The following is an 11,299-nucleotide window of genomic DNA, read 5'->3' on the forward strand; positions in this document are numbered from 1 at the left end:
AGAATAAAGCTGGAGGAATTGTACTATCTAATTTTAAGACTTAGCATATAATCTTTATAATAATAAAAATTCTGTGGTATTGGCAAAGGGTCAGTAGACATATTGATCCAAGGAACAGAATAGAGTGTTCATAAGTATACTCATACAAATATGGCCAACTTTTAATGAGGGTGCAAAGGCAATTCAAGAGAGAACTTGAAGTAAGCTTGAAGATATGTCAATATAGAGGCAAAGAAAAAAGTAGAAAAAACCCAGAATATCCAAGAACTGTGGGACAATAACAACAGGTGGAACATATGCACAATAAGAATAACAGAAGGAGAAGAAACAAAGGAATAGAGGAAATATTTGAAGTACTAATGGCTGAGAATTTTCTTAAATTAATGATAGACACCAAACCACAGATACAGGAATCTCAGAGAACACTAAACAGGATAAATACCAAAAAATATACACATAGGCATATCTTATTCAAACTGCAGAAATTCAAAAACAAAGAGAAAATCTTGAAGGAAGCCTGAAGAAAAACACACCTTACCTTTAGAGGAGCAAAGATAAGATTTACATGACACTTCTCTCCATAAATCATGGAAGAAAGAAGAGAGTGGAGTGAAATATTTAAAGTGATGAAAGAAAAAAAAAAAAGACAACCTGAAATATTATATTCAGTCAAAATATCCTCCAAAAGTGAAGGAGAAATAAAGACTTTCTGAGACAAACAAAAACTGAGGGAATTTATCACTAGTAGACCTACTGCTATGGTTTAGACATGGTTCGTTTCTACTGACCAAATCTCATGTTGAAATTTGATCCCCAGTGTGGCAGCATTGAGAGGTGGCACCTAGTCAGAGATGTTTGGGTCATGGTGGCAGATTTCTCATAAATGGTTTGTGCTGTTCTCATGGTAGTGAGTGAATTCTCACTCTCTAGATTGGATTAGTTCTTGGAGTAGTAGATTAGTTCCTGCAAGAGATGGTTGTTAAAAAGAGCCTGGCACAACCCCCCGCCCCTTTCTTGTTTCCTTTCTCACCATGTGATCTCTGCACAGCTGGGTCTCCTTTGCCTTCTGCCATAAGTGAAAGCAGCCTGATGCCCTCACCAGAAGCTGAGCAGATGGTGGTGCCATGCTTTTTGTACAGCCTGCAGAACTGTGAGCTAAATAAACCCCTTTTCTTTATAAATTACTCAGTCTTAAGTATTCTTTTATAGCAACACGAAATACTCTAAGGTACCTGCCTTGAAAGAAATGTTTAAAAATTTTCTTTGGAGAGAAGGCAAATGATATAGGTCAGAAACTAGTATCAACATAAAGAAAAAAAGAGTGTTGGAGAAGGAATAAATGAAAATGAAAATAAAATATTTATTTTTCTTCTTCTTAGGTGATCTAGTTAACAGCTATTTCTTCAAAATAATAAGGCAACAACGTAGTGGTTGAGTATAGCTTATGGATAAATGAATGACAGTAATGATACAAGAAATGGGAATGAGGAATTGGAAATATTGTGTTAGAAGGTACCTGCATTACCTATGAAGTGGTATAGTGTTATTTAAAAGTGACTTAGATTAGTTGTAAATGTACATTGTAAACCCTAGTGGAAATACTAATTTTTTTAAAAAAGGTATAATGAATATGTTAGGAGAGGAGAGAAAATGAAATCTAATAAAATACACAAAACCTGACAAGGCAAAAATAAAAAAAGGGAGAGACAAAAATACATAAAGAACAAGAGCAACAAATAAAAAATTAGTTAGGTATTTGGTGAATATTAATCCAACTATATAATTAATCTCTTTAAATGTAAATGGCCTAAATACACCAATTCAAAGACAGACTGAGTAGATAAAAAACAAAACCCAACTGTACATTTTCTGCAAGAAATGCACTTTAAATGGAAAAAACACAGATTGATTAAAAAGAGGTGGAAAAAGACATGCTATGCTAACACTAATCAAAAGAAAATTGGAGTAGATTATTTATTTTGAATAAAGGATTTTGAATAAAATCCTTTATTTTGAATAAAGGATTATTTATTTTGAATAAAGTAACTTTTCTTACTCTTTCAGAGTAAGAAAAGTTATCAAAAAGTTAGCACAGTAAAAGCTATGCTTAGAGAGAAGCCCATGGCATTGGACGCATACATCAGAAAAGAGGAAAGTCAATTATGTAACACTCCAGCTTTGGCAAATTGATGTTTGATAAGGATGCAAGGGCAACTCAATGAAGAAAGGATCCTTTCAACAAATGGTGCTGGAACAATTGTATATCTATGTGCAAAAAGTAACCTCAACCTAAACCTCATACCTTATAGAAAAATGAATCCAAATGGCTCATCAACCTAACTGTAAATTTTTAAACTGTAAAACTTTTAGAGGAAAACAGGAAAAAAAATCTTCATAACCTGTAGTAAGGCAAAGCATTCTTAGATATGGCACCAAACTGTGATCTATAAATGAGAAAATTGATCAGTTAAACTTCAACAAAATTTAAAAATTGTGCTCTTCAAAAGACACTGCTAAAATAATAAAAAGACAAACTATAGGTTGGGGAAAATATTTGCAAACCATATATTTATCAAAGTTCTTGTATCAGGAATATATTACAAACCATCAAAACTCAGTAGCAAGAAAACCTACAAAGCCATTCTCACTGGAGTTAAATGATATCTCATTGTGGTTTTGATTTGCATTTCCCTGATGATTAGAGATGTTGAGCATTTTTTCATATGTGTTTTGGCCATTAGTCTGTCTTCTGTTGAAAGCTTTTTGTTAATGTCCTTTGCCCACTTTTTAATGGGGTTGTTTGATTTTTTCTTGCTGATTTTCCTGAGTTCTATATAGATTCTAGTTAGCCCTTTATCTGATGTTTAAAAGGCAAATATTTTCTCCCATTCTGTAGGTTGTCTGTTTGCTCTCATGATGGTTTCCTTGGCTGTGCAGAAACTTTTTAATTTGATCAGATCCCATTTATTGATTTTTGTTGTTGCTATGATTGCCATTGGGGTCTTCTTCATAAATTCTTTGCCTAGGCCAATGTCTATAAGAGTAAGAGTTTTTCCAACATTTTCTTCCAGAGTTCTTATATTTTCATGCCTTAGGTTTAAGTCTGTTATCCACCATGAGTTGATTTTTGTGAGAGGTGAGAGGTGTGGATCCTATTTCAGTGTTCTACATATGGCTATCCAATTTTCCCAGCACTATTTATTGAATAAGGATTCTTTTTCCCAGTGTATGTTTTTGTATGCTTTGTCAAAGATTAGATGGCTATATGAGGATGGTTTTATATCTAGGTTTTCATGTTTCATTGGTCTATGTCTCTGTTATTTGCCAGTACCAGGCTGTTTTAGTTAGTATAGCCTTGTAGTATAGCTTGAAGTCTGGAAAAATTGATGCTTCCCAATTTGTTCTTTTTCCTTAAGATTGTTTTTGCCATACAGGATCTTCTCTGGTTCCATACAAAGTGTAGAATTATTTTTTCTATATAGGAACACTCATGGACTGCTGGTGGGACTGTAAACTAGTAAACCTCTGTAGAAAGCAATATGGAGATAACTCAAAGAGGTAAAAGCAGAACTACCATTTGATCCAGCAATCTCATTACTATACATCTACTCAAAGGAAAAAAAGACATGCTATAAAAAGACATCTGCACTCGAATGTTTATAGCAGCACAATTCACAATTGCAAAGATGTGGAAACAACCCAAGTGCTCATCAATACATGAGTGGATTAATAAAATGTGGTATATGTATACCATGGAGTTCTACTCAGCCACAAAAAACAATGGTGATCTAGCACCTCTTGTATTATCCTGGATAGAGCTGGAGCCCATTCTACTAAGTGAAGCATCACAAGAATGGAAAAACAAGCACCATATATACTCACCATCAAATTGGTATTAACCGATCAACACTTAAGTGAACATATAGTAATAACATTCATTGAGTGTCAGGCAGATGGGAGGGGGAGAAAAGGATGGGTATATTCACACCTAATGGGTGCAGTGTGTACTGTCTGGGGGATGGACACACTTGAAGCTCTGACTCAGATGGAGCAAAGGCACCCAAGTAACCTAAACATTTGTACCCCCATAATATGCTGAAATAAAAAAGTAGAAAACATCTTAATAAAAAATCTTCAAAAGACTTGACCAAAAATGATATATGAAAGGCAAATAAACACCAAAAAGATGGTCAACGTCTTTAGAGAAATGCAAATTAATGTCACAGTGAGATTCCACCATATACCTGTTGGAATAACTAAAATTAAAAATATATATACTGACAATACAAGTGCTGGTAAGGATGCAGATAAACAGGAACGAACATTGCTGCAGGAAATGTAAAGTGGTACAGCCACTGTGAAAAACAGCATGTCAGTTTTTTATAAAGTTAAACATACACTTACCCTATAGCTCAATAATCTCACTCATGAATATTTCCTATAGAGATTCAAAAACATACATCCGGGCCGGGCGCTGTGGCTCACGCCTGTAATCCTAGCTCTTGGGAGGCCGAGGCGGGCGGATTGCTCAAGGTCAGGAGTTCAAAACCAGCCTGAGCAAGAGCGAGACCCCGTCTCTACTATAAATAGAAAGAAATTAATTGGCCAACTAACATATATATATATAAAAATTAGCCGGGCATGGTGGCGCATGCCTGTAGTCCCAGCTACCCGGGAGGCTGAGGCAGAAGGATCACTCGAGCCCAGGAGTTTGAGGTTGCTGTGAGCTAGGCTGACGCCATGGCACTCACTCTAGCCTGGGCAACAAAGCGAGACTCTGTCTCAAAAAAAAAAAAAAAAAAAAAACATACATCCGCACCAAAACAGGAAGGTTCATAGTAGCATTGTTCATAATAGCCAACAAGTAGAAACAATCCAAATGTCCTTCAGCGGCTAAATGGTTAAACAAATTGTTATACATCTATACCATGGAATACTACTCAGCAACAAGAAGAATGAACTATTGATATGCTATTGATTCAGTTAGGTGTAGTTATGCTGAGTGAAAGAAATCAGTCTCAAAAGTTATACACTAAAGATCTATTATATATGACATTCTTGAGAAAACAAAATTATAGTCATGGGGAACAGATTGGCACTTATCAGTACGAAAGAACAGCATGAGGGAATTGTTTGGTGATATGAAACTTACCTGATTCCTGATTGGCATGGTAGTTATACAAATCTATATATGGGTTAAAATTCATAGAACTGTATACCACAAAAACTCAATTTTACTGTGTGTCAATTCTTTATTTTAAAAGTTTTAATTTTTAGAACAATTCTAGATTTACAGAAAAATTGAGCTGAAAATACAGAGAGTTCCCATGTACCTTATGCTCCCCAACCTCCTCCACTATTGACATCCCACACTAGAGTTGTGTGTTTTTTACAATTGAGGGACCTACATTGACTCATCATTATCACCCAAAGTCCATAGTTTACATTAACATTCACTCTTGGTATTGCACATTCTATGAGTTTTGACAAATGTCTAATGACATGCATCCACCATTGTAATATCATATAGAATAATTTCACGTCCCTAGAAATTCTCTGTACCTATTGATTCCTCCCTCTCCCCTAATCCCTGACAACCACTGATTATTGTACTATCTTCATAGTTTTGCCTTTTCCAGAATGTCACATAGTTGGAATTATGCCAGTATGTAGCCTTTTTAGATTGGCTTCTTTCATTTAGTAATATGCATTTAGGTTTCCTTTATATATTTTCATGGCTTGATAGCTCATTTCTTTTAAGTGCACAATAGTATTCCATTGCCTGGATGTACCACAGTTTATTTATCTATTCATCTACTGAAGGACATCTTCATTGCTTCTAAATTTTGACAATTATGAATAAAGCTGATATAAGCATCTATGTGCAGGTATTTATGTGAGCATAAATTTTCTGTTCATTTAGGTAAATATCAAGGAACATGATTATTGTATTATATGGTAAGAATATGTTTAGTTTTGTACAAAACTGCCAAGTTGTCTTCCAAAGTGGCTGCACTACTTTGCATTCCTACTAGCAACAAATGAAAGTTTTTGTTGCTTCATATCCTCATGAGTATTTGGAGTTGTTCCGTGTTTGGGATTTTGACCATTTTAGTAGATGTGTAGTGATATCTCATTGTTGTTTTAATTTGCAATTTCCTAATGCCATATGATATTAAACATATTTTTATGTGTTCAATTGCCATCTGTATATCTTCCTTAGTGAGGTGTCTCTTTGGGTCTTTTGCCCATTTTCTTTTTGTTTTTTTTCCTTCTGTTAAGTAAATAAATCTTTTATAATGCAAATAACTGTTCTCAGTGGAACTTTTTATATCCAGTTTCTTTTCTGAAATTGGGATATTGACATTAATTAGACAACAATCTGTATAAATGAAAGAATTTATGTCTGTGAAAACAAGTAATTCTTGATGTCAATAGTTTTTTTTAATTCATCTAAACACAATGGAGTGCAGAAGGCCAAAAGGAAAAATAAATACTTCAAATTATCAAAACAAAAGAGATATTAAAAATAATATATTTAACAGTGTAGAGGGAAAATTTTAAAATACAGATTCTGTTTAAAATATTGATATTCAAAGAAACAGCTTTGGACTCATTGCCAAAATTTAGATTTTTCTCAATTAAAATCAGAAGTGTTGATTTTATTGTTGGAAGATACATTAATTTTTTGAAGTCAAACAAAGGAGGCTTGACAATTTAATTTCTATATAAGTGATTGTTTGCATATACAAAGTATCAAATATAAACAGTAGGGTAGCAAGTAAATAAACTGACAGAAATAATTGTTCAGCCAGTAGTAATAAGACCAGCATTTCAAAATTTTCTATACACGAAGAATGAGAAAATATTGTTATAAGATTTTGTACAATTGAATTCAATCCTAATTCATTACTATTATACTTCTTTCTTCTTCAGTATTAGTGGACCAACATCACCTCCTGTCAACTCACTGTGTTTGCTATGTGAATCATCACAGGCAGGAAACATCTTAGAATGCCAACACCTACAATAAGCTGCTTTAGTAAGACACAGATCCTCAATGTTTATTTCATTCACCACTTTTGGGTTTTCCTTTTGTATTTTAAGATTAATCAAGCTATCCTTTTGTTGTGTTTTTTTTCCCTTTGGGAGGATTGGATGAACTAACTGCAAGGTAGCCAAGTAGTGCAAGTACACCCAGAAAAGATAGTAATCGAAGCCACTCTGAAATTGTCTCCATGTGCCCAGTGCTTAGCACAGTGCCTTGCATAGAGCAGGATCCCAATAAATAACTAATTCACAGTTTGTCTGTGGTACAAATCCAGATTTTCACATAATTAGAGTCAGGTTTCTTTTGTTTGAATGTAAAAGGGTTGAACTTTCTTAAATTTTTATCCTTAATTTAAAATTTTCACTTCTGATGGACTTTCTTCCTCTATCAGTGAAGATTTTCTGTTTCTGTTAGCCTGGTAAACCAGATAATGCTCTCAGGGACTGGGAGCTGCTTAAGATACTCTGAAAGCTGCACCTTCACAGCGTGGGCCACGCTCTCCAGCACCTTCCTGGCCAGTGGCATACGCTCCTCTACAGAACTCCCTATTTTCTTATTGTTGAGTTTTAAGAGTTATTTGTATATTTTGGATAATAGTCCTTTATTAGATGTATATTTTGAAAATATTCCCTCCAAATCTGTGACTTGTCTTCTCATTTTCTTGATGTTATTTTTTACAGAGCAGAAGTTTTTAATTTTAATGAAATATAGCTTATCAATTGTTTCTCTCATGAGTCATGCCTTTGGTATTGTTTCTAAAAAGTCATCACCATAACCAAGGCCATCTAGGTTTTCTCCTATGTTATCTTCTAAGAGTTTTATAGTTTTTTTTATTTTACATTTAGGTCTATGAACCATTTTGAGTTAGTTTTTGTGAAAGGTATGAGGTCTGTGTCTATGTTCTCTCTCTCTTTCTTTCTTTCTTTCTTTCTTTCTTTCTTTCTTTCTTTCTTTCTTTCTTTCTTTCTTTCTTTCTTTCTTTCTTTCTTTCTGCATGTGAATGTCCAATTTTTCCAGTGCCACTTGATAAAAAGACCATCTTTGCTCTATTGAATTGCCTTTACTCCTTTGTCAAAGAGCAGATGACCATATTTATGTGGTTCTATTTTTGGGGGTCTATTCTGTTCTATTGATATATTTGTCTACCCTTTTACCAGTACTACACTATCTTGATTACTGTAGCTTTATACAGTCCTCAAATTTTGTTCTCCTTTAATATTGAATTGGCTATTCTTGATCTTTTGCCTTCTCCATGTACATTTTAAAATCAGTTTGTCAATATCCATAAAATAACTTGCTGGGATTTTGATTGGGAGTGCATTGACTTGATAGATCAATTTGGGAAGAACTGACACCTGGACACTATCAAGTCTTCTTATCCATGAACATAGAATATCTTTCCATTTATTTCTTCTTTGGTAGCTTTCATCAGAGTTTTGTAGTGTTCCTCACATAGATCTTGTACATATTTAGTTCAATTTATGCCTAAGCATTCCACATTTTTGAGTGCTAATGCAAATGGTAATGTGTTTTTAATTTCAAATTCCACTTGTTCATTGCTGGTAAATAGGAAAGCAATTGACTCTTGTATATTAACCTTGTATCTTGCAACCTTGCTATAATGGCCTATTAGTTCCAGGGTTTTTTTGAAAATTCTTTTTTATTTTCTACATAGACAATTGTGTATCTGTGAAGAAAAAATAGTTTTATTTCTTCCTTTCTAATAGGCATACTTTTTGTTCTCTTTTCTTGCTTTATTGCATTAACTAGGACTTCTGGTACTATTTTGAAAAGCAGCAGTGAGAGAGGGGACATTCTGGCCTTGTTTCTGGTATTAACAGAAAAGCTTTGAGTTTCTCACCATTACGTATATTAGCTGTTGGTTTTTTGTAGATGTTCTTTGCCCAGTTGAAGAAGTTCCTCTCCATTCCTAGTTTAGGGCTTTTTTTAAAATCATGAATGGGTGTTGAAATCTGTCAAATACTTTTTGCATTTATTGATATGATCATATGATTTTTCTTCTTTAGCCTGACAATGTAGTGAATTACATTCATTGATTTTTGAATGTTGAATTGGACTTGCATACCTGGAACAAATCCTACTTGGTGATTATGAATAATTCCTTTATACAGTTTTGGATTTGATTTACTAATATTTTTTTGAGGATTTTTACATCTATGTTCATGAGAGATATATATCTGTGGTTTTCTTTTCATGTAATGTCCTTCTGTAGTCTTGGTTTTAGTGTAATGCTGGCTTCATAAAACAAGTTAGGGAAGAAAATGCTCCCATTTTCTGCAACACATTGTGGAGTTGGTATCATTTCTTCCTTAAATGTTCAGTAAAATTCACCAGTGAAACCATCCAACCTGGCGCTTTCTGTTTTGGAAGGTTATTAATTGTTGATTTAACTTCTTTAATAGAAATAGGACTATTAAGATTATCTATTTCTCCTTGTATGACTCTGGTAGTTTGTGTTTTTCAAGTAATTGATCCATTTCATGTAGGTTATCAAGTTTGTGGGCACAGAGTTGTTCATAATATTCCTTTATTATTATTTTAATGTTCTTGGGATCTGTAGTGATGTCCCCTTTTTCATTTCTGACATTAATAATTTGTACCCTCTCTATTTGTTTCTTAGTTAGCTTGGATAGAGGCTTATAAAATTTTTTGGTCTTTACAAATAACCAGCTTTGACTTTGTTTCTTTTCTGTATTGAATTTTTATTTGCAGTTTCCTTGATTCATGCTTGAATACTTATTATTTATTTTATTATTATTTTGGATTTATTTAGCTCTTCTTTTTCTAGTTTATAAATTGGAAGCTTAGATTATTGAGTTCATATCTTTCTTCAATTCTAATATATGCATTCAATGCTATAAACTTCCCTTTAAGCATTGCTTTTTATGCATCCCACATATTTTGATAAGTTGTATTTTTATTTTTATTTAGTTCAAGATATTTTTAGATTTATTCTTTGACCCATGTGTATTTAAAAGTGTGTTGTTTAATCTCCAGGTATTTTGGGATTTTCTTGCTATCTTTCTGTTATTAATTTCTAGTTTAATTCTATTGTAATCTGAAAGCAGATATCATATAACTTCTATTCTTTTAAATTTGTTAAGGTGTGTTTTATGCCAAGAATGTGGTCTATCTTGGTGAATGTTCCATGTGAGCTTGAGACTAATGCGTATCCTGCTGTTGCCAGATAAAGTAGTCTATAGATGTCCATTATATCCAGTTGATTGATGGTATTGTTGAGTTCAACTATGTCCTCACCGATTTTCTGCCTGCCAGGTCTGTCCATTTCTAATAAAGAGATGTTAAAGTCTCCAAATACTTTAGTGGCTTCATCTATTTCTCCTTGCAGTTTTCTTGGGTTTTGCCTCAAGTATTTTGACACTGTTATTAGGTGCATACATATTACAAATTATGATGTCTTCTTGTAGTACAGACTCCTTATCATTATGTAATGCCCCTTTATTTCTGATAATTTTCTCTGCTCTGAACTCTGCTCTGTCTGAAATTGATATAGATACTTCCATTTTCTTTTGATTAGTTAACATAGTATATCTTTATCCTTTTACTTTAAATCTATATGTCTTTATATTTAAACTGAGTTTCTTGTAGGCAATATATAGTTGGGTCTTGTTTTTGGATCCACTCTAGCAATCCCTGTCTTTTGATGGGTGTGTTTAGACCATTGATTTTAAAGTGATTATTGATACAGTTAGATTATTATCTACCATATTTGTTACTGTGTTCTATTTGTTGCTTTGTTTCTTTGTTCATATATTTATTTGCCACACTTTTTCTGCTTTTTGTGGTTTTGAGTATTTTACATAATTCCAATTCTCTTTTCTTAGCATATCAATTATACTTTTTTAAAAGCTTTTTTTTTAGTGGTTGCTCTGTAGTTTTCAGTATACATTTGCAACTAATCCATGTTCACTTCCATATAACACTATACTACTTCCTGGGTAGTGCAAGTAGCTTGTAATGGCAATATATTCCTAATTCCTCCCTCTGATCCTTTATGTCATTTTTGTCATTCACACACACACACACACACACACACACGCAGAGTTAACCTTTGAACAGCACATGAGTTGGGGTGCTGACCCCTTGTGCAGTTGATAATCTGCATAGAACTTTTGACTCCCCCAAAACTTAACTACTAATAGCCTACCATTGACTGGAAGCCTTACTGATAACATAGTCAATTACCACATATTTTGTGTGTTATAT

The 11,299-nt window shown here is 33.5% G+C and overlaps 1 pseudogene; it reads right to left on the minus strand.

Annotated features, from left to right (window-relative positions):
- Positions 1-6,915: 6,915 nt before the first annotated feature.
- LOC105855298 (CDGSH iron-sulfur domain-containing protein 2-like) lies at positions 6,916-7,576 on the minus strand (annotated as a pseudogene).
- Positions 7,577-11,299: the final 3,723 nt, after the last annotated feature.

Source organism: Microcebus murinus, chromosome X, assembly GCF_040939455.1.
Source record: "Microcebus murinus isolate Inina chromosome X, M.murinus_Inina_mat1.0, whole genome shotgun sequence".
Lineage (NCBI taxonomy): Eukaryota > Metazoa > Chordata > Mammalia > Primates > Cheirogaleidae > Microcebus > Microcebus murinus.